The sequence below is a fragment of the Pseudophryne corroboree genome, unplaced genomic scaffold (assembly GCF_028390025.1).
Source record: "Pseudophryne corroboree isolate aPseCor3 unplaced genomic scaffold, aPseCor3.hap2 scaffold_709, whole genome shotgun sequence".
Taxonomy (NCBI): domain Eukaryota; kingdom Metazoa; phylum Chordata; class Amphibia; order Anura; family Myobatrachidae; genus Pseudophryne; species Pseudophryne corroboree.
The window spans coordinates 98980-119077 of NW_026970292.1; the positions used below are offsets into that span (position 1 = coordinate 98980).

A 20098-nucleotide genomic window follows, 5' to 3' on the forward strand; every position below is an offset into this window, starting at 1 on the left:
AGTTGGATCTCCTTCACTTGACAGGGGGGTGCCCGAGCAGCGACCCTCCCCAGCTCTAGCCCAACTCCTACTTACCTGCCAGGTGAGATACTATGATCAGGAAGGTGCTTCTCCCAAGGCAAGGCTCACCCATTGCACTCTGGGTGTGCTGCTCCTGCGATTTCCCCAAATGTGGGAAACTTGACTGCATAATTTGTGTTTCCTCTGGTCGGCTCTCGTATAATTCAGATCTCTTTGTCTCAGGTCTTTCTCCAGCCTAGTTTGCTGTCTGTTTCCACTTCTCTTTTCTTGAGCCGCTCCCTTCTATGCCCTTGCGCACTATCCTGACCTCTCCCGTCTGCTTACTTTGTGCCTTCCAACGCACAATGCATACTACAGGTAGTGCTGCAGGGCCCACACCCTTTTACATGCTTTACAGAACAGCTCTGGAGCTGTTACAGTGCCCAGCTGCTGCAAGAAATCATCTTGAATGCTTCACGGGCTGGGGCATAGCCAACATGAGCCCCACACCGAAGGAGGGTGGAGATGTTTAATGCGAATTAAGGGTCATCCAAGCGCCATAAAAGGACGCCATGCCCAGCACATCCCTTTTTTCTTTTCATATGCAGACGAGGGTTGAAGCCAACTTTGACCCACTGCTTGGATGACATCACCATATGCAAATCCATCTGCTGCAGGCCTTCCCCCAGGAATGCTTGTACTAGTTGTTGCATTTGGTTTGTTGTTTGGGGGTGCTTCAGTATTAGGCAGCCTTCTGCCCTCCCATGTTCATCTGAAAATATGTGTTCTCCCTGCAGTTGTTGTCCCCAGATGAGAGTTCCCTTGTGCTGCCTCAGTTGAATCGCCTTTACTTGACAGAGATGTGCCTGAGCAGCGGCCCTCCCCAGCCCTATCCGAAATCATACTTATTTTGCATAGGAGATATCATGGTCATGAAGATTGTTCTCCCAGGGTGAGGTTCATTCATTGCATTCTGGGTATGATGACCCCTGTGATTTCCCCAAATGTGGAAAACTCGACTGCATTATTTGTGGTAGAGGGGGACTGTGTTTGTGCTTTCCTCTGGTCAGCTCTGGTAAAAGTCAGATTTCTTTGTCTCAGATCTTCCTCTAGCCTTGTTCTTCTTTCGAGAGTTCCCTTGTGCTGCCTCAGTTGGATCTCCTTCACTTGACAGGGGGGTGCCCGAGCAGCGACCCTCCCCAGCTCTAGCCCAACTCCTACTTACCTGCCAGGTGAGATACTATGATCAGGAAGGTGCTTCTCCCAGGGCAAGGCTCACCCATTGCACTCTGGGTGTGCTGCTCCTGCGATTTCCCCAAATGTGGGACACTTGACTGCATAATTTGTGTTTCCTCTGGTCGGCTCTCGTATAATTCAGATCTCTTTGTCTCAGGTCTCTCTCCAGCCTAGTTTGCTGTCTGTTTCCACTTCTCTTTTCTTGAACCGCTCCCTTCTATGCCCTTGCGCACTATCCTGACTACTCCCGTCTGCTTACTTTGTGCCTTCCAACGCACAATGCGAACTACAGGTAGTGCTGCAGGGCCCACACCCTTTTAGTTGCCTTACAGAGCAGCTCTGGAGCTGTTTACAGTGCCCAGCTGCTGCAAGAAATCAGCTTGAATGCTTCAGGTGCTGGGGCATAGCCAACATGAGCCCCACACCGAAGGAGGGTGGAGGTGTTTAATGCGAATTAGGGGTCATGCAAGCGCCGCAAAAGGCCGCCATGCCCTGCACATCCCTTTTTTCTTTTCATATGCAGACGAGGGTTGAAGCCAACTTTGACCCACTGCTTGGATGACATCACCATATGCAAATCCATCTGCTGCAGGCCTTCCCCCAGGAATGCTTGCACTAGTTGTTGCATTTGGTTTGTTGTTTGGGGGTGCTTCAGTATTAGGCAGCCTTCTGCCCTCCCATGTTCATCTGAAAATATGTGTTCTCCCTGCAGTTGTTGTCCCCAGATGAGAGTTCCCTTGTGCTGCCTCAGTTGAATCGCCTTTACTTGACAGAGATGTGCCTGAGCAGCGGCCCTCCCCAGCCCTATCCCAAATCATACTTATTTTGCATAGGAGATATCATGGTCATGAAGATTGTTCTCCCAGGGTGAGGTTCATTCATTGCATTCTGGGTATGATGACCCCTGTGATTTCCCCAAATGTGGGAAACTCGACTGCATTATTTGTGGTAGTGGGGGACTGTGTTTGTGCTTTCCTCTGGTCAGCTCTGGTAAAAGTCAGATTTCTTTGTCTCAGATCTTCCTCTAGCCTTGTTCTTCTTTCGAGAGTTCCCTTGTGCTGCCTCAGTTGGATCTCCTTCACTTGACAGGGGGGTGCCCGAGCAGCGACCCTCCCCAGCTCTAGCCCAACTCCTACTTACCTGCCAGGTGAGATACTATGATCATGTAGGTGCTTCTCCCAGGGCAAGGCTCACCCATTGCACTCTGGGTGTGCTGCCCCTTTGATTTCCCCAAATGTGGGAAACTTGACTGCATAATTTGTGTTTCCCCTGGTCGGCTCTCATATAATTCAGATCTCTTTGTCTCAGGTCTCTCTCCAGCCTAGTTTGCTGTCTGTTTCCACTTCTCTTTTCTTGAGCCGCTCCCTTCTATGCCCTTGCGCACTATCCTGACTTCTCCCGTCTGCTTACTTTGTGCCTTCCAACGCACAATGCGAACTACAGGTAGTGCTGCAGGGCCCACACCCTTTTACTTGACTTACAGAGCAACTCTGGAGCTGTTACAGTGCCCAGCTGCTGCAAGAAATCAGCTTGAATGCTTCAGGGGCTGGGGCATAGCCAACATGAGCCCCACACCGAATGAGGGTGGAGGTGTTTAATGCGAACTAGGGGTCATCCAAGCGCCGCAAAAGGCCGCCATGCCCTGCACGCCCCTTTTCTCTTTTCATATGCAGATGAGGGTTGAAGCCAACTTTGACCCACTGCTTGGATGACATCACCATATGCAAATCCATCTGCTGCAGGCCTTCCCCCAGGAATGCTTGTACTAGTTGTTGCATTTGGTTTGTTGTTTGGGGGTGCTTCAGTATTAGGCAGCCTTCTGCCCTCCCATGTTCATCTGAAAATATGTGTTCTCCCTGCAGTTGTTGTCCCCAGATGAGAGTTCCCTTGTGCTGCCTCAGTTGAATCTCCTTTACTTGACAGAGATGTGCCTGAGCAGCGGCCCTCACCAGCCCTATCCCAAATCATACTTATTTTGCATAGGAGATACCATGGTCATGAAGATTGTTCTCCCAGGGTGAGGTTCATTCATTGCATTCTGGGTATGCTGACCCCTGTGATTTCCCCAAATGTGGGAAACTCGACTGCATTATTTGTGGTAGTGGGGGACTGTGTTTGTGCTTTCCTCTGGTCAGCTCTGGTAAAAGTCAGATTTCTTTGTCTCAGATCTTCCTCTAGCCTTGTTCCTCTTTCAAGAGTTCCCTTGTGCTGCCTCAGTTGGATCTCCTTCACTTGACAGGGGGGTGCCCGAGCAGCGACCCTCCCCAGCTCTAGCCCAACTCCTACTTACCTGCCAGGTGAGATTCTATGATCATGAAGGTGCTACTCCCAGGGCAAGGCTCACCCATTGCACTCTGGGTGTGCTGCTCCTGCAATTTCCCCAAATGTGGGACACTTGACTGCATAATTTGTGTTTCCCCTGGTCGGCTCTCGTATAATTCAGATCTCTTTGTCTCAGGTCTCTCTCCAGTATAGTTTGCTGTCTGTTTCCACTTCTCTTTTCTTGAGCCGCTCCCTTCTATGCCCTTGCGCACTATCCTGACTTCTCCCGTCTGCTTACTTTGTGCCTTCCAATGCACAATGCAAACTACAGGTAGTGCTGCAGGGCCCACACCCTTTTACTTGCCTTACAGAGCAGCTCTGGAGCTGTTACAGTGCCCAGCTGCTGCAAGAAATCAGCTTGAATGCTTCAGGGGCTGGGGCATAGCCAACATGAGCCCCACACCGAAGGAGGGTGGAGGTGTTTAATGCGAACTAGAGGTCATCCAAGCGCCGCAAAAGGCCGCCATGCCCTGCACGCCCCTTTTCTCTTTTTTGATATGCAGACGAGGGTTGAAGCCAACTTTGACCCACTGCTTGGATGGCATTACCATATGCAAATCAATCTGCTGCAGGCCTTCCCCCAGGAATGCTTGCACTAGTTGTTGCATTTGGTTTGTTGTTTGGGGGTGCTTCAGTATTAGGCAGCCTTCTGCCCTCCCATGTTCATCTGAAAATATGTGTTCTCCCTGCAGTTGTTGTCCCCAGATGAGAGTTCCCTTGTGCTGCCTCAGTTGAATCTCCTTTACTTGACAGAGATGTGCCTGAGCAGCGGCCCTCCCCAGCCCTATCCCAAATCATACTTATTTTGCATAGGAGATACCATGGTCATGAAGATTGTTCTCCCAGGGTGAGGTTCATTCATTGCATTCTGGGTATGCTGACCCCTGTGATTTCCCCAAATGTGGGAAACTCAACTGCATTATTTGTGGTAGTGGGGGACTGTGTTTGTGCTTTCCTCTGGTCAGCTCTGGTAAAAGTCAGATTTCTTTGTCTCAGATCTTCCTCTAGCCTTGTTCTTCTTTCGAGAGTTCCCTTGTGCTGCCTCAGTTGGATCTCCTTCACTTGACAGGGGGGTGCACGAGCAGCGACCCTCCCCAGCTCTAGCCCAACTCCTATTTACCTGCCAGGTGAGATACTATGATCAGGAAGGTGCTTCTCCCAGGGCAAGGCTCACCCATTGCACTCTGGGTGTGCTGCTCCTGCGATTTCCCCAAATGTGGGACACTTGACGGCATAATTTGTGTTTCCTCTGGTCGGCTCTCATATAATTCAGATCTCTTTGTCTCAGGTCTTTCTCCAGCCTAGTTTGCTGTCTGTTTCCACTTCTCTTTTCTTGAGCCGCTCCCTTCTATGCCCTTGCGCACTATCCTGACCTCTCCCGTCTGCTTACTCTGTGCCTTCCAACGCACAATGCATACTACAGGTAGTGCTGCAGGGCCCACACCCTTTTACATGCTTTACAGAGCAGCTCTGGAGCTGTTACAGTGCCCAGCTGCTGCAAGAAATCATCTTGAATGCTTCAGTGGCTGGGGCATAGCCAACATGAGCCCCACACCGAAGGAGGGTGGAGATGTTTAATGCGAATTAGGGGTCATCCAAGCGCCACAAAAGGACGCCATGCCCTGCACATCCCTTTTTTCTTTTCATATGCAGACGAGGGTTGAAGCCAACTTTGACCCACTGCTTGGATGACATCACCATATGCAAAACCATCTGCTGCAGGCCTTCCCCCAGGAATGCTTGCACTAGTTGTTGCATTTGGTTTGTTGTTTGGGGGTGCTTCAGTATTAGGCAGCCTTCTGCCCTCCCATGTTCATCTGAAAATATGTGTTCTCCCTGCAGTTGTTGTCCCCAGATGAGAGTTCCCTTGTGCTGCCTCAGTTGAATCTCCTTTACTTGACAGAGATGTGCCTGAGCAGCGGCCCTCCCCAGCCCTATCCCAAATCATACTTATTTTGCATAGGAGATACCATGGTCATGAAGATTGTTCTCCCAGGGTGAGGTTCATTCATTGCATTCTGGGTATGCTGACCCCTGTGATTTCCCCAAATGTGGGAAACTCAACTGCATTATTTGTGGTAGTGGGGGACTGTGTTTGTGCTTTCTTCTGGTCAACTCTGGTAAAAATCAGATTTCTTTGTCTCAGATCTTCCTCTAGCCTTGTTCCTCTTTCGAGAGTTCCCTTGTGCTGCCTCAGTTGGATCTCCTTCACTTGACAGGGGGGTACCCGAGCAGCGACCCTTCGCAGCTCTAGCCCAACTCCTACTTACCTGCCAGGTGAGATACTATGATCATGTAGGTGCTTCTCCCAGGGCAAGGCTCACCCATTGCACTCTGGGTGTGCTGCCCCTGTGATTTCCCCAAATGTGGGAAACTTGACTGCATAATTTGTGTTTCCCCTGGTCGGCTCTCGTATAATTCAGATCTCTTTGTCTCAGGTCTCTCTCCAGCCTAGTTTGCTGTCTGTTTCCACTTCTCTTTTCTTGAGCCGCTCCCTTCTATGCCCTTGCGCACTATCCTGACTTCTCCCGTCTGCTTACTTTGTGCCTTCCAACACACAATGCAAACTACAGGTAGTGCTGCAGGGCCCACACCCTTTTACTTGCCTCACAGAGCAGCTCTGGAGCTGTTACAGTGCCCAGCTGCTGCAAGAAATCAGCTTGAATGCTTCAGGGGCTGGGACATTGCCAACATGAGCCCCACACCGAAGGAGGGTGGGGGTGTTTAATGCGAACTAAGGGTCACCCAAGCGCCGCAAAAGGCCGCCATGCCCTGCACGCCCCTTTTCTCTTTTCATATGCAGACGAGGGTTGAAGCCAACTTTGACCCACTGCTTGGATGGCATTACCATATGCAAATCAATCTGCTGCAGGCCTTCCCCCAGGAATGCTTGCACTAGTTGTTGCATTTGGTTTGTTGTTTGGGGGTGCTTCAGTATTAGGCAGCCTTCTGCCCTCCCATGTTCATCTGAAAATATGTGTTCTCCCTGCAGTTGTTGTCCCCAGATGAGAGTTCCCTTGTGCTGCCTCAGTTGAATCTCCTTTACTTGACAGAGATGTGCCTGAGCAGCGGCCCTCCCCAGCCCTATCCCAAATCATACTTATTTTGCATAGGAGATACCATGGTCATGAAGATTGTTCTCCCAGGGTGAGGTTCATTCATTGCATTCTGGGTATGCTGACCCCTGTGATTTCCCCAAATGTGGGAAACTCGACTGCATTATTTGTGGTAGTGGGGGACTGTGTTTGTGCTTTCCTCTGCTCAGCTCTGGTAAAAGTCAGATTTCTTTGTCTCAGATCTTCCTCTAGCCTTGTTCTTCTTTCGAGAGTTCCCTTGTGCTGCCTCAGTTGGATCTCCTTCACTTGACAGGGGGGTGCCCGAGCAGCGACCCTCCCCAGCTCTAGCCCAACTCCTACTTACCTGCCAGGTGAGATACTATGATCAGGAAGGTGCTTCTCCCAGGGCAAGGCTCACCCATTGCACTCTGGGTGTGCCGCTCCTGCGATTTCCCCAAATGTGGGAAACTTGACTGCATAATTTGTGTTTCCTCTGGTCGGCTCTCGTATAATTCAGATCTCTTTGTCTCAGGTCTTTCTCCAGCCTAGTTTGCTGTCTGTTTCCACTTCTCTTTTCTTGAGCCGCTCCCTTCTATGCCCTTGCGCACTATCCTGACCTCTCCCGTCTGCTTACTTTGTGCCTTCCAACGCACAATGCATACTACAGGTAGTGCTGCAGGGCCCACACCCTTTTACATGCTTTACAGAACAGCTCTGGAGCTGTTACAGTGCCCAGCTGCTGCAAGAAATCATCTTGAATGCTTCAGGGGCTGGGGCATAGCCAACATGAGCCCCACACCGAAGGAGGGTGGAGATGTTTAATGTGAATTAGGGGTCATCCAAGCGCCACAAAAGGACGCCATGCCCTGCACATCCCTTTTTTCTTTTCATATGCAGACGAGGGTTGAAGCCAACTTTGACCCACTGCTTGGATGACATCACCATATGCAAATCCATCTGCTGTAGGCCTTCCCCCAGGAATGCTTGTACTAGTTGTTGCATTTGGTTTGTTGTTTGGGGGTGCTTCAGTATTAGGCAGCCTTCTGCCCTCCCATGTTCATCTGAAAATATGTGTTCTCCCTGCAGTTGTTGTCCCCAGATGAGAGTTCCCTTGTGCTGCCTCAGTTGAATCTCCTTTACTTGACAGAGATGTGCCTGAGCAGCGGCCCTCCCCAGCCCTATCCCAAATCATACTTATTTTGCATAGGAGATACCATGGTCATGAAGATTGTTCTCCCAGGGTGAGGTTCATTCATTGCATTCTGGGTATGCTGACCCCTGTGATTTCCCCAAATGTGGGAAACTCGACTGCATTATTTGTGGTAGTGGGGGACTGTGTTTGTGCTTTCCTCTGGTCAGCTCTGGTAAAAGTCAGATTTCTTTGTCTCAGATCTTCCTCTAGCCTTGTTCCTCTTTCAAGAGTTCCCTTGTGCTGCCTCAGTTGGATCTCCTTCACTTGACAGGGGGGTGCCCGAGCAGCGACCCTCCCCAGCTCTAGTCCAACTCCTACTTACCTGCCAGGTGTGATACTATGATCATGAAGGTGCTACTCCCAGGGCAAGGCTCACCCATTGCACTCTGGGTGTGCTGCTCCTGCAATTTCCCCAAATGTGGGACACTTGACTGCATAATTTGTGTTTCCCCTGGTCGGCTCTCGTATAATTCAGATCTCTTTGTCTCAGGTCTCTCTCCAGTATAGTTTGCTGTCTGTTTCCACTTCTCTTTTCTTGAGCCGCTCCCTTCTATTCCCTTGCGCACTATCCTGACTTCTCCCGTCTGCTTACTTTGTGCCTTCCAATGCACAATGCAAACTACAGGTAGTGCTGCAGGGCCCACACCCTTTTACTTGCCTTACAGAGCAGCTCTGGAGCTGTTACAGTGCCCAGCTGCTGCAAGAAATCAGCTTGAATGCTTCAGGGGCTGGGGCATAGCCAACATGAGCCCCACACCGAAGGAGGGTGGAGGTGTTTAATGCGAACTAGAGGTCATCCAAGCGCCGCAAAAGGCCGCCATGCCCTGCATGCCCCTTTTCTCTTTTTTGATATGCAGACGAGGGTTGAAGCCAACTTTGACCCACTGCTTGGATGGCATTACCATATGCAAATCAATCTGCTGCAGGCCTTCCCCCAGGAATGCTTGCACTAGTTGTTGCATTTGGTTTGTTGTTTGGGGGTGCTTCAGTATTAGGCAGCCTTCTGCCCTCCCATGTTCATCTGAAAATATGTGTTCTCCCTGCAGTTGTTGTCCCCAGATGAGAGTTCCCTTGTGCTGCCTCAGTTGAATCTCCTTTACTTGACAGAGATGTGCCTGAGCAGCGGCCCTCCCCAGCCCTATCCCAAATCATACTTATTTTGCATAGGAGATACCATGGTCATGAAGATTGTTCTCCCAGGGTGAGGTTCATTCATTGCATTCTGGGTATGCTGACCCCTGTGATTTCCCCAAATGTGGGAAACTCAACTGCATTATTTGTGGTAGTGGGGGACTGTGTTTGTGCTTTCCTCTGGTCAGCTCTGGTAAAAGTCAGATTTCTTTGTCTCAGATCTTCCTCTAGCCTTGTTCTTCTTTCGAGAGTTCCCTTGTGCTGCCTCAGTTGGATCTCCTTCACTTGACAGGGGGGTGCACGAGCAGCGACCCTCCCCAGCTCTAGCCCAACTCCTATTTACCTGCCAGGTGAGATACTATGATCAGGAAGGTGCTTCTCCCAGGGCAAGGCTCACCCATTGCACTCTGGGTGTGCTGCTCCTGCGATTTCCCCAAATGTGGGACACTTGACGGCATAATTTGTGTTTCCTCTGGTCGGCTCTCATATAATTCAGATCTCTTTGTCTCAGGTCTTTCTCCAGCCTAGTTTGCTGTCTGTTTCCACTTCTCTTTTCTTGAGCCGCTCCCTTCTATGCCCTTGCGCACTATCCTGACCTCTCCCGTCTGCTTACTTTGTGCCTTCCAACGCACAATGCATACTACAGGTAGTGCTGCAGGGCCCACACCCTTTTACATGTTTTACAGAGCAGCTCTGGAGCTGTTACAGTGCCCAGCTGCTGCAAGAAATCATCTTGAATGCTTCAGGGGCTGGGGCATAGCCAACATGAGCCCCACACCGAAGGAGGGTGGAGATGTTTAATGCGAATTAGGGGTCATCCAAGCGCCACAAAAGGACGCCATGCCCTGCACATCCCTTTTTTCTTTTCATATGCAGACGAGGGTTGAAGCCAACTTTGACCCACTGCTTGGATGACATCACCATATGCAAAACCATCTGCTGCAGGCCTTCCCCCAGGAATGCTTGCACTAGTTGTTGCATTTGGTTTGTTGTTTGGGGGTGCTTCAGTATTAGGCAGCCTTCTGCCCTCCCATGTTCATCTGAAAATATGTGTTCTCCCTGCAGTTGTTGTCCCCAGATGAGAGTTCCCTTGTGCTGCCTCAGTTGAATCTCCTTTACTTGACAGAGATGTGCCTGAGCAGCGGCCCTCCCCAGCCCTATCCCAAATCATACTTATTTTGCATAGGAGATACCATGGTCATGAAGATTGTTCTCCCAGGGTGAGGTTCATTCATTGCATTCTGGGTATGCTGACCCCTGTGATTTCCCCAAATGTGGGAAACTCAACTGCATTATTTGTGGTAGTGGGGGACTGTGTTTGTGCTTTCTTCTGGTCAACTCTGGTAAAAATCAGATTTCTTTGTCTCAGATCTTCCTCTAGCCTTGTTCCTCTTTCGAGAGTTCCCTTGTGCTGCCTCAGTTGGATCTCCTTCACTTGACAGGGGGGTACCCGAGCAGCGACCCTTCGCAGCTCTAGCCCAACTCCTACTTACCTGCCAGGTGAGATACTATGATCATGTAGGTGCTTCTCCCAGGGCAAGGCTCACCCATTGCACTCTGGGTGTGCTGCCCCTGTGATTTCCCCAAATGTGGGAAACTTGACTGCATAATTTGTGTTTCCCCTGGTCGGCTCTCGTATAATTCAGATCTCTTTGTCTCAGGTCTCTCTCCAGCCTAGTTTGCTGTCTGTTTCCACTTCTCTTTTCTTGAGCCGCTCCCTTCTATGCCCTTGCGCACTATCCTGACTTCTCCCGTCTGCTTACTTTGTGCCTTCCAACACACAATGCAAACTACAGGTAGTGCTGCAGGGCCCACACCCTTTTACTTGCCTCACAGAGCAGCTCTGGAGCTGTTACAGTGCCCAGCTGCTGCAAGAAATCAGCTTGAATGCTTCAGGGGCTGGGGCATTGCCAACATGAGCCCCACACCGAAGGAGGGTGGGGGTGTTTAATGCGAACTAAGGGTCACCCAAGCGCCGCAAAAGGCCGCCATGCCCTGCACGCCCCTTTTCTCTTTTCATATGCAGACGAGGGTTGAAGCCAACTTTGACCCACTGCTTGGATGGCATTACCATATGCAAATCAATCTGCTGCAGGCCTTCCCCCAGGAATGCTTGCACTAGTTGTTGCATTTGGTTTGTTGTTTGGGGGTGCTTCAGTATTAGGCAGCCTTCTGCCCTCCCATGTTCATCTGAAAATATGTGTTCTCCCTGCAGTTGTTGTCCCCAGATGAGAGTTCCCTTGTGCTGCCTCAGTTGAATCTCCTTTACTTGACAGAGATGTGCCTGAGCAGCGGCCCTCCCCAGCCCTATCCCAAATCATACTTATTTTGCATAGGAGATACCATGGTCATGAAGATTGTTCTCCCAGGGTGAGGTTCATTCATTGCATTCTGGGTATGCTGACCCCTGTGATTTCCCCAAATGTGGGAAACTCGACTGCATTATTTGTGGTAGTGGGGGACTGTGTTTGTGCTTTCCTCTGCTCAGCTCTGGTAAAAGTCAGATTTCTTTGTCTCAGATCTTCCTCTAGCCTTGTTCTTCTTTCGAGAGTTCCCTTGTGCTGCCTCAGTTGGATCTCCTTCACTTGACAGGGGGGTGCCCGAGCAGCGACCCTCCCCAGCTCTAGTCCAACTCCTACTTACCTGCCAGGTGAGATACTATGATCATGAAGGTGCTACTCCCAGGGCAAGGCTCACCCATTGCACTCTGGGTGTGCTGCTCCTGCAATTTCCCCAAATGTGGGACACTTGACTGCATAATTTGTGTTTCCCCTGGTCGGCTCTCGTATAATTCAGATCTCTTTGTCTCAGGTCTCTCTCCAGTATAGTTTGCTGTCTGTTTCCACTTCTCTTTTCTTGAGCCGCTCCCTTCTATGCCCTTGCGCACTATCCTGACTTCTCCCGTCTGCTTACTTTGTGCCTTCCAATGCACAATGCAAACTACAGGTAGTGCTGCAGGGCCCACACCCTTTTACTTGCCTTACAGAGCAGCTCTGGAGCTGTTACAGTGCCCAGCTGCTGCAAGAAATCAGCTTGAATGCTTCAGGGGCTGGGGCATAGCCAACATGAGCCCCACACCGAAGGAGGGTGGAGGTGTTTAATGCGAACTAGAGGTCATCCAAGCGCCGCAAAAGGCCGCCATGCCCTGCACGCCCCTTTTCTCTTTTTTGATATGCAGACGAGGGTTGAAGCCAACTTTGACCCACTGCTTGGATGGCATTACCATATGCAAATCAATCTGCTGCAGGCCTTCCCCCAGGAATGCTTGCACTAGTTGTTGCATTTGGTTTGTTGTTTGGGGGTGCTTCAGTATTAGGCAGCCTTCTGCCCTCCCATGTTCATCTGAAAATATGTGTTCTCCCTGCAGTTGTTGTCCCCAGATGAGAGTTCCCTTGTGCTGCCTCAGTTGAATCTCCTTTACTTGACAGAGATGTGCCTGAGCAGCGGCCCTCCCCAGCCCTATCCCAAATCATACTTATTTTGCATAGGAGATACCATGGTCATGAAGATTGTTCTCCCAGGGTGAGGTTCATTCATTGCATTCTGGGTATGCTGACCCCTGTGATTTCCCCAAATGTGGGAAACTCAACTGCATTATTTGTGGTAGTGGGGGACTGTGTTTGTGCTTTCCTCTGGTCAGCTCTGGTAAAAGTCAGATTTCTTTGTCTCAGATCTTCCTCTAGCCTTGTTCTTCTTTCGAGAGTTCCCTTGTGCTGCCTCAGTTGGATCTCCTTCACTTGACAGGGGGGTGCACGAGCAGCGACCCTCCCCAGCTCTAGCCCAACTCCTATTTACCTGCCAGGTGAGATACTATGATCAGGAAGGTGCTTCTCCCAGGGCAAGGCTCACCCATTGCACTCTGGGTGTGCTGCTCCTGCGATTTCCCCAAATGTGGGACACTTGACGGCATAATTTGTGTTTCCTCTGGTCGGCTCTCATATAATTCAGATCTCTTTGTCTCAGGTCTTTCTCCAGCCTAGTTTGCTGTCTGTTTCCACTTCTCTTTTCTTGAGCCGCTCCCTTCTATGCCCTTGCGCACTATCCTGACCTCTCCCGTCTGCTTACTTTGTGCCTTCCAACGCACAATGCATACTACAGGTAGTGCTGCAGGGCCCACACCCTTTTACATGTTTTACAGAGCAGCTCTGGAGCTGTTACAGTGCCCAGCTGCTGCAAGAAATCATCTTGAATGCTTCAGGGGCTGGGGCATAGCCAACATGAGCCCCACACCGAAGGAGGGTGGAGATGTTTAATGCGAATTAGGGGTCATCCAAGCGCCACAAAAGGACGCCATGCCCTGCACATCCCTTTTTTCTTTTCATATGCAGACGAGGGTTGAAGCCAACTTTGACCCACTGCTTGGATGACATCACCATATGCAAAACCATCTGCTGCAGGCCTTCCCCCAGGAATGCTTGCACTAGTTGTTGCATTTGGTTTGTTGTTTGGGGGTGCTTCAGTATTAGGCAGCCTTCTGCCCTCCCATGTTCATCTGAAAATATGTGTTCTCCCTGCAGTTGTTGTCCCCAGATGAGAGTTCCCTTGTGCTGCCTCAGTTGAATCTCCTTTACTTGACAGAGATGTGCCTGAGCAGCGGCCCTCCCCAGCCCTATCCCAAATCATACTTATTTTGCATAGGAGATACCATGGTCATGAAGATTGTTCTCCCAGGGTGAGGTTCATTCATTGCATTCTGGGTATGCTGACCCCTGTGATTTCCCCAAATGTGGGAAACTCAACTGCATTATTTGTGGTAGTGGGGGACTGTGTTTGTGCTTTCTTCTGGTCAACTCTGGTAAAAATCAGATTTCTTTGTCTCAGATCTTCCTCTAGCCTTGTTCCTCTTTCGAGAGTTCCCTTGTGCTGCCTCAGTTGGATCTCCTTCACTTGACAGGGGGGTACCCGAGCAGCGACCCTTCGCAGCTCTAGCCCAACTCCTACTTACCTGCCAGGTGAGATACTATGATCATGTAGGTGCTTCTCCCAGGGCAAGGCTCACCCATTGCACTCTGGGTGTGCTGCCCCTGTGATTTCCCCAAATGTGGGAAACTTGACTGCATAATTTGTGTTTCCCCTGGTCGGCTCTCGTATAATTCAGATCTCTTTGTCTCAGGTCTCTCTCCAGCCTAGTTTGCTGTCTGTTTCCACTTCTCTTTTCTTGAGCCGCTCCCTTCTATGCCCTTGCGCACTATCCTGACTTCTCCCGTCTGCTTACTTTGTGCCTTCCAACACACAATGCAAACTACAGGTAGTGCTGCAGGGCCCACACCCTTTTACTTGCCTCACAGAGCAGCTCTGGAGCTGTTACAGTGCCCAGCTGCTGCAAGAAATCAGCTTGAATGCTTCAGGGGCTGGGGCATTGCCAACATGAGCCCCACACCGAAGGAGGGTGGGGGTGTTTAATGCGAACTAAGGGTCACCCAAGCGCCGCAAAAGGCCGCCATGCCCTGCACGCCCCTTTTCTCTTTTCATATGCAGACGAGGGTTGAAGCCAACTTTGACCCACTGCTTGGATGGCATTACCATATGCAAATCAATCTGCTGCAGGCCTTCCCCCAGGAATGCTTGCACTAGTTGTTGCATTTGGTTTGTTGTTTGGGGGTGCTTCAGTATTAGGCAGCCTTCTGCCCTCCCATGTTCATCTGAAAATATGTGTTCTCCCTGCAGTTGTTGTCCCCAGATGAGAGTTCCCTTGTGCTGCCTCAGTTGAATCTCCTTTACTTGACAGAGATGTGCCTGAGCAGCGGCCCTCCCCAGCCCTATCCCAAATCATACTTATTTTGCATAGGAGATACCATGGTCATGAAGATTGTTCTCCCAGGGTGAGGTTCATTCATTGCATTCTGGGTATGCTGACCCCTGTGATTTCCCCAAATGTGGGAAACTCGACTGCATTATTTGTGGTAGTGGGGGACTGTGTTTGTGCTTTCCTCTGCTCAGCTCTGGTAAAAGTCAGATTTCTTTGTCTCAGATCTTCCTCTAGCCTTGTTCTTCTTTCGAGAGTTCCCTTGTGCTGCCTCAGTTGGATCTCCTTCACTTGACAGGGGGGTGCCCGAGCAGCGACCCTCCCCAGCTCTAGCCCAACTCCTATTTACCTGCCAGGTGAGATACTATGATCAGGAAGGTGCTTCTCCCAGGGCAAGGCTCACCCATTGCACTCTGGGTGTGCCGCTCCTGCGATTTCCCCAAATGTGGGAAACTTGACTGCATAATTTGTGTTTCCTCTGGTCGGCTCTCGTATAATTCAGATCTCTTTGTCTCAGGTCTTTCTCCAGCCTAGTTTGCTGTCTGTTTCCACTTCTCTTTTCTTGAGCCGCTCCCTTCTATGCCCTTGCGCACTATCCTGACCTCTCCCGTCTGCTTACTTTGTGCCTTCCAACGCACAATGCATACTACAGGTAGTGCTGCAGGGCCCACACCCTTTTACATGCTTTACAGAACAGCTCTGGAGCTGTTACAGTGCCCAGCTGCTGCAAGAAATCATCTTGAATGCTTCAGGGGCTGGGGCATAGCCAACATGAGCCCCACACCGAAGGAGGGTGGAGATGTTTAATGTGAATTAGGGGTCATCCAAGCGCCACAAAAGGACGCCATGCCCTGCACATCCCTTTTTTCTTTTCATATGCAGACGAGGGTTGAAGCCAACTTTGACCCACTGCTTGGATGACATCACCATATGCAAATCCATCTGCTGTAGGCCTTCCCCCAGGAATGCTTGTACTAGTTGTTGCATTTGGTTTGTTGTTTGGGGGTGCTTCAGTATTAGGCAGCCTTCTGCCCTCCCATGTTCATCTGAAAATATGTGTTCTCCCAGCAGTTGTTGTCCCCAGATGAGAGTTCCCTTGTGCTGCCTCAGTTGAATCTCCTTTACTTGACAGAGATGTGCCTGAGCAGCGGCCCTCCCCAGCTCTATCCCAAATCATACTTATTTTGCATAGGAGATACCATGGTCATGAAGATTGTTCTCCCAGGGTGAGGTTCATTCATTGCATTCTGGGTATGCTGACTCCTATGATTTCCCCAAATGTGGGAAACTCGACTGCATTATTTGTGGTAGTGGGGGACTGTGTTTGTGCTTTCCTCTGGTCAGCTCTGGTAAAAGTCAGATTTATTTGTCTCAGATCTTCCTCTAGCCTTGTTCTTCTTTCGAGAGTTCCCTTGTGCTGCCTCAGTTGGATCTCCTTCACTTGACAGGGGGGTGCCCTAGCATCAACCCTCCCCAGCTCAAGCCCAACTCCTACTTACCTGCCAAGTGAGATACTATGATCATGAAGGTGCTTCTCCCAGGGCAAGGCTCACCCATTGCACTCTGGGTGTGCTGCTCCTGCGATTTCCCCAAATGTGGGAAACTTGACTGCATAATTTGTGTTTCCCCTGGTCAGCTCTCGTATAATTCAGATCTGTTTGTCTCAGGTCTCTCTCCAGCCTAGTTTGCTGTCTGTTTAAACTTCTCTTTTCTTGAGCCGCTCCCTTCTATGCCCTTGCGCATTATCTTGACTTCTCCCATCTGCTTACTTTGTGCCTTCCAATGCACAATGCGAACTACAGGTAGTGCTGCAGGGCCCACACCCTTTTACTTGCCTTACAGAGCAGCTCTGGAGCTATTACAGTGCCCAGCTGCTGCAAGTAATCAGCTTGAATGCTTCATGGGCTGGGGCATAGCCAACATGAGCCCCACACCGAAGTAGGGTGGAGGTGTTTAATGCGAACTAGGGGTCATCCAAGCGCCGCAAAAGGCCGCCATGCCCTGCACGCCCCTTTTCTTTTTTCATATGCAGACGAGGGTTGAAGCCAACTTTGACCCACTGCTTGGATGACATCACCATATGCAAATCCATCTGCTGCAGGCCTTCCCCCAGGAATGCTTGTACTAGTTGTTGCATTTGGTTTGTTGTTTGGGGGTGCTTCAGTATTAGGCAGCCTTCTGCCCTCCCATGTTCATCTGAAAATATGTGTTCTCCCTGCAGTTGTTGTCCCCAGATGAGAGTTCCCTTGTGCTGCCTCAGTTGAATCTCCTTTACTTGACAGAGATGTGCCTGAGCAGCGGCCCTCCCCAGCCCTATCCCAAATCATACTTATTTTGCATAGGAGATACCATGGTCATGAAGATTGTTCTCCCAGGGTGAGGTTCATTCATTGCATTCTGGGTATGCTGACCCCTGTGATTTCCCCAAATGTGGGAAACTCGACTGCATTATTTGTGGTAGTGGGGGACTGTGTTTGTGCTTTCCTCTGGTCAGCTCTGGTAAAAGCCAGATTTCTGTGTCTCAGATCTTCCTCTAGCCTTGTTCTTCTTTCGAGAGTTCTCTTGTGCTGCCTCAGTTGGATCTCCTTCACTTGACAGGGGGGTGCCCGAGCAGCGACCCTCCTCAGCTCTTGCCCAACTCCTACTTACCTGCCAGGTGAGATACTATGATCATGAAGGTGCTTCTCCCAGGGCAAGGCTCACCCATTGCACTCTGTGTGTGCTGCTCCAGCGATTTCCCCAAATGTGGGAAACTCGACTGCATAATTTGTGTTTCCCCTGGTCGGCTCTCGTATAATTCAGATCTCTTTGTCTCAGGTCTCTCTCCAGCCTAGTTTGCTGTCTGTTTCCACTTCTCTTTTCTTGAGCCGCTCCTTTCTATGCCCTTGCGCACTATCCTGACTTCTCCCGTCTGCTTACTTTGTGCCTTCCAACGCACAATGCGAACTACAGGTAGTGCTGCAGGGCCCACACCCTTTTAGTTGCCTTACAGAGCAGCTCTGGAGCTGTTACAGTGCCCAGCTGCTGCAAGAAATCAGCTTGAATGTTCTTCGTTGATTGATGGAAGAAACATCTTACAAAAACTCTCCAGATTATTGACTTTTTAAAGTTTTTCTAGGAAACGTTCTAGATGAATGCTTATTAGCCTTTGTCAGTATGAACTTTTTGCAAAGTGTCTCTGTGGCGCAATCGGTTAGTGTGTTTGGCTATTAACCAAAAGGTTGGTGGTTCAATCCCACCCAGGGATGTAATTGACCTTGTGATCAGATTTTGGCGATATTTAAGTAGACAAGTCAAAATTTCAAACCCCCGGTTATGGTGTGGGTACCTGGCCTTCCCTGATGTAATCAGAGTTAGATTTGATTCAGTGATTTTATAAAAACAGCTAGGAAGCACAATTTAGCAGTAGGTTGCAGAGAAAAAAAATATGCTGGCAGAAAAATCCAATTGAGTGATTAAACAGCTCTTCATTTTCTGGCTTTATTTTTATGCTAACAAATTTGTTCTCTGAAAAGTGTCCACAAAGCCAAGTCTCTGATTAACACCTTTGTAAGGATGGTTTTTCACCTATTACTAAATTAAACTTGCTTCATTGGAAAGGCAGCAAGATGCATCCTCATTTCAATGTCTACTGAAATTATACAGGTTGACACCAGGAAACATTAACGCCACTGCATCCTTGCTGCTTTCTCATGTGGAAGTCTGTTTAATGTGAAAACAAGGTGATATCTAATTAGCACACAGGTAAGGAATTAAGAAAATCTTTATTTAAGGGTGAAGATGTTTCTCACAAAATCGTTGCCCCAATGCATCATTGAAATTCAAGCTGGAAAGATGATTTTAATATATCACTTGTACATTTTGTATTGCTCTTCTGGTGACAATGTAGTTTGTTTTTGTCAATTACCATTTTAATAATAGGGTAAAGAAAATTAAGTGGATTTTTGAAAGAAAACAATACTGTCAATATACTATTAAAACAAATTAAAATGGTAAAAGTTATTGTACTTTAAGTAAAAATAAAAGAGCAAAAATATCAATCCCAGTTTTGGATTACTTTAATTAACAAAAAAAAATGCATATAGCAAAGGATAGTTTCAATCTGCCTACCTCTGGGTTATGGGCCCAGCATGCTTCCATTGCAGTACTCTGCTGCACATGTAAGTGCAAGAGATCCTGAAGCACTCACTCATCATGGGAAAGTACCAATGTGTTTCTTCGTTGGTTGATGGAAGAAACATCTTACAAAAACTCTCCAGATTATTGACTTTTTAAAGTTTTTCTAGGAAACGTTCTAGATTAATGCTTATTAGCCTTTGTCAGTATGTACTTTTGCAAAGTGTCTCTGTGGTGCAATTGGTTAGTGTGTAAGGCTGTTAACCAAAAGGTTGGTGGTTCAATCCCACCCAGGAATGTAATTGTCCTTGTGATCAGATTTTGGTGATATTTAAGTAGACAAGTCAAAATTTCAAACCCCCTCTTATTGTGTAGGGTACCTGGCCTTCTCTGATGTAATCAGAGTTAGATTTGATTCAGTGATTTTATAAAAAACAGCTAGGAAGCACAATTTAGCAGTGGGTTGCAGATAAAAAAAATATGCTGGCAAAAAAATACAATTGAGTGATTAAACAGCTCTTCATTTTCTGGTTTATTTTTATGCTAACAAATTTGTTCTCTGAAAAGTGTCCACAAAGCCAAGTCTCTGATTAACACCTTTGTAGGGATGGTTTTTCACCTATTACTAAATTAAACTTGCTTCATTGGAAAGGCAGCAAGATGCATCCTCATTTCAATGTCTACTGAAATAATACAGGTTGACACCAGGAAACATTAACGCCACTGCATCCTTGCTGCTTTCTCATGTGGAAGTCTGTTTAATGTGAAAACAAGGTGATATCTAATTAGCACACAGGTAAGGAATTAAGAAAATCTTTATTTAAGGGTGAAGATGTTTCTCACAAAATCGTTGCCCCAATGCATCATTGAAATTCAAGCTGGAAAGATGATTTTAATATATCACTTGTACATTTTGTATTGCTCTTCTGGTGACAATGTAGTTTGTTTTTGTCAATTACCATTTTAATAATAGGGTAAAGAAAATAAAGTGGATTTTTGAAAGAAAACAATACTGTCAATATACTATTAAAACAAATTAAAATGGTAAAAGTTATTGTACTTTAAGTAAAAATAAAAGAGCAAAAATATCAATCCCAGTTTTGGATTAGTTTAATTAACAAAAAAAATGCATATAGCAAAGGATAGTTTCAATCTGCCTATCTCTGGGTTATGGGCCCAGCATGCTTCCATTGCAGTACTCTGCTGCACATGTAAGTGCAAGAGATCCTGAAGCACTTACTCATCATGGGAAAGTACCAATGTGTTTCTTCATTGGTTGATGGAAGAAACATCTTACAA

General features: G+C 48.5%; 31 non-coding genes and 1 pseudogene across 31 annotated transcripts; all 32 read left to right on the forward strand.

Annotated features, from left to right (window-relative positions):
- Window positions 1-67: 67 nt before the first annotated feature.
- On the forward strand, window positions 68-230 carry LOC135038323 (U1 spliceosomal RNA). Its single transcript, XR_010232699.1, has one exon. It is a non-coding gene; the product is annotated as a U1 spliceosomal RNA (small nuclear RNA).
- Window positions 231-901: 671 nt separating this feature from the next.
- Window positions 902-1065, forward strand: LOC135038319 (U1 spliceosomal RNA). Its single transcript, XR_010232695.1, has one exon. It is a non-coding gene; the product is annotated as a U1 spliceosomal RNA (small nuclear RNA).
- A 152-nt stretch (window positions 1066-1217) lies between these two features.
- LOC135038326 (U1 spliceosomal RNA) lies at window positions 1218-1380 on the forward strand. Its single transcript, XR_010232702.1, has one exon. It is a non-coding gene; the product is annotated as a U1 spliceosomal RNA (small nuclear RNA).
- A 672-nt stretch (window positions 1381-2052) lies between these two features.
- LOC135038402 (U1 spliceosomal RNA) lies at window positions 2053-2216 on the forward strand. The gene has a single exon (XR_010232771.1). It is a non-coding gene; the product is annotated as a U1 spliceosomal RNA (small nuclear RNA).
- A 152-nt stretch (window positions 2217-2368) lies between these two features.
- On the forward strand, window positions 2369-2510 carry LOC135038358 (U1 spliceosomal RNA; annotated as a pseudogene).
- Window positions 2511-3202: 692 nt separating this feature from the next.
- On the forward strand, window positions 3203-3366 carry LOC135038372 (U1 spliceosomal RNA). The gene has a single exon (XR_010232742.1). It is a non-coding gene; the product is annotated as a U1 spliceosomal RNA (small nuclear RNA).
- A 152-nt stretch (window positions 3367-3518) lies between these two features.
- Window positions 3519-3681, forward strand: LOC135038356 (U1 spliceosomal RNA). The gene has a single exon (XR_010232730.1). It is a non-coding gene; the product is annotated as a U1 spliceosomal RNA (small nuclear RNA).
- A 673-nt stretch (window positions 3682-4354) lies between these two features.
- On the forward strand, window positions 4355-4518 carry LOC135038366 (U1 spliceosomal RNA). Its single transcript, XR_010232736.1, has one exon. It is a non-coding gene; the product is annotated as a U1 spliceosomal RNA (small nuclear RNA).
- Window positions 4519-4670: 152 nt separating this feature from the next.
- LOC135038361 (U1 spliceosomal RNA) lies at window positions 4671-4833 on the forward strand. Its single transcript, XR_010232731.1, has one exon. It is a non-coding gene; the product is annotated as a U1 spliceosomal RNA (small nuclear RNA).
- Window positions 4834-5504: 671 nt separating this feature from the next.
- LOC135038386 (U1 spliceosomal RNA) lies at window positions 5505-5668 on the forward strand. The gene has a single exon (XR_010232756.1). It is a non-coding gene; the product is annotated as a U1 spliceosomal RNA (small nuclear RNA).
- Window positions 5669-5820: 152 nt separating this feature from the next.
- LOC135038347 (U1 spliceosomal RNA) lies at window positions 5821-5983 on the forward strand. Its single transcript, XR_010232722.1, has one exon. It is a non-coding gene; the product is annotated as a U1 spliceosomal RNA (small nuclear RNA).
- A 671-nt stretch (window positions 5984-6654) lies between these two features.
- LOC135038373 (U1 spliceosomal RNA) lies at window positions 6655-6818 on the forward strand. Its single transcript, XR_010232743.1, has one exon. It is a non-coding gene; the product is annotated as a U1 spliceosomal RNA (small nuclear RNA).
- A 152-nt stretch (window positions 6819-6970) lies between these two features.
- Window positions 6971-7133, forward strand: LOC135038324 (U1 spliceosomal RNA). Its single transcript, XR_010232700.1, has one exon. It is a non-coding gene; the product is annotated as a U1 spliceosomal RNA (small nuclear RNA).
- Window positions 7134-7804: 671 nt separating this feature from the next.
- On the forward strand, window positions 7805-7968 carry LOC135038374 (U1 spliceosomal RNA). The gene has a single exon (XR_010232744.1). It is a non-coding gene; the product is annotated as a U1 spliceosomal RNA (small nuclear RNA).
- Window positions 7969-8120: 152 nt separating this feature from the next.
- Window positions 8121-8283, forward strand: LOC135038355 (U1 spliceosomal RNA). Its single transcript, XR_010232729.1, has one exon. It is a non-coding gene; the product is annotated as a U1 spliceosomal RNA (small nuclear RNA).
- Window positions 8284-8956: 673 nt separating this feature from the next.
- Window positions 8957-9120, forward strand: LOC135038367 (U1 spliceosomal RNA). The gene has a single exon (XR_010232737.1). It is a non-coding gene; the product is annotated as a U1 spliceosomal RNA (small nuclear RNA).
- Window positions 9121-9272: 152 nt separating this feature from the next.
- LOC135038362 (U1 spliceosomal RNA) lies at window positions 9273-9435 on the forward strand. The gene has a single exon (XR_010232732.1). It is a non-coding gene; the product is annotated as a U1 spliceosomal RNA (small nuclear RNA).
- Window positions 9436-10106: 671 nt separating this feature from the next.
- Window positions 10107-10270, forward strand: LOC135038387 (U1 spliceosomal RNA). The gene has a single exon (XR_010232757.1). It is a non-coding gene; the product is annotated as a U1 spliceosomal RNA (small nuclear RNA).
- Window positions 10271-10422: 152 nt separating this feature from the next.
- Window positions 10423-10585, forward strand: LOC135038348 (U1 spliceosomal RNA). Its single transcript, XR_010232723.1, has one exon. It is a non-coding gene; the product is annotated as a U1 spliceosomal RNA (small nuclear RNA).
- Window positions 10586-11256: 671 nt separating this feature from the next.
- On the forward strand, window positions 11257-11420 carry LOC135038375 (U1 spliceosomal RNA). Its single transcript, XR_010232745.1, has one exon. It is a non-coding gene; the product is annotated as a U1 spliceosomal RNA (small nuclear RNA).
- A 152-nt stretch (window positions 11421-11572) lies between these two features.
- LOC135038335 (U1 spliceosomal RNA) lies at window positions 11573-11735 on the forward strand. The gene has a single exon (XR_010232710.1). It is a non-coding gene; the product is annotated as a U1 spliceosomal RNA (small nuclear RNA).
- Window positions 11736-12408: 673 nt separating this feature from the next.
- LOC135038368 (U1 spliceosomal RNA) lies at window positions 12409-12572 on the forward strand. Its single transcript, XR_010232738.1, has one exon. It is a non-coding gene; the product is annotated as a U1 spliceosomal RNA (small nuclear RNA).
- Window positions 12573-12724: 152 nt separating this feature from the next.
- Window positions 12725-12887, forward strand: LOC135038363 (U1 spliceosomal RNA). The gene has a single exon (XR_010232733.1). It is a non-coding gene; the product is annotated as a U1 spliceosomal RNA (small nuclear RNA).
- Window positions 12888-13558: 671 nt separating this feature from the next.
- Window positions 13559-13722, forward strand: LOC135038389 (U1 spliceosomal RNA). Its single transcript, XR_010232758.1, has one exon. It is a non-coding gene; the product is annotated as a U1 spliceosomal RNA (small nuclear RNA).
- A 152-nt stretch (window positions 13723-13874) lies between these two features.
- LOC135038349 (U1 spliceosomal RNA) lies at window positions 13875-14037 on the forward strand. The gene has a single exon (XR_010232724.1). It is a non-coding gene; the product is annotated as a U1 spliceosomal RNA (small nuclear RNA).
- Window positions 14038-14708: 671 nt separating this feature from the next.
- Window positions 14709-14872, forward strand: LOC135038376 (U1 spliceosomal RNA). The gene has a single exon (XR_010232746.1). It is a non-coding gene; the product is annotated as a U1 spliceosomal RNA (small nuclear RNA).
- Window positions 14873-15024: 152 nt separating this feature from the next.
- On the forward strand, window positions 15025-15187 carry LOC135038329 (U1 spliceosomal RNA). The gene has a single exon (XR_010232705.1). It is a non-coding gene; the product is annotated as a U1 spliceosomal RNA (small nuclear RNA).
- A 671-nt stretch (window positions 15188-15858) lies between these two features.
- On the forward strand, window positions 15859-16022 carry LOC135038398 (U1 spliceosomal RNA). The gene has a single exon (XR_010232767.1). It is a non-coding gene; the product is annotated as a U1 spliceosomal RNA (small nuclear RNA).
- A 152-nt stretch (window positions 16023-16174) lies between these two features.
- Window positions 16175-16337, forward strand: LOC135038341 (U1 spliceosomal RNA). The gene has a single exon (XR_010232716.1). It is a non-coding gene; the product is annotated as a U1 spliceosomal RNA (small nuclear RNA).
- Window positions 16338-17008: 671 nt separating this feature from the next.
- On the forward strand, window positions 17009-17172 carry LOC135038377 (U1 spliceosomal RNA). Its single transcript, XR_010232747.1, has one exon. It is a non-coding gene; the product is annotated as a U1 spliceosomal RNA (small nuclear RNA).
- Window positions 17173-17324: 152 nt separating this feature from the next.
- On the forward strand, window positions 17325-17487 carry LOC135038340 (U1 spliceosomal RNA). Its single transcript, XR_010232715.1, has one exon. It is a non-coding gene; the product is annotated as a U1 spliceosomal RNA (small nuclear RNA).
- A 370-nt stretch (window positions 17488-17857) lies between these two features.
- On the forward strand, window positions 17858-17931 carry TRNAN-AUU (transfer RNA asparagine (anticodon AUU)). Its single transcript has one exon. It is a non-coding gene; the product is annotated as a tRNA-Asn (tRNA).
- Window positions 17932-20098: the final 2167 nt, after the last annotated feature.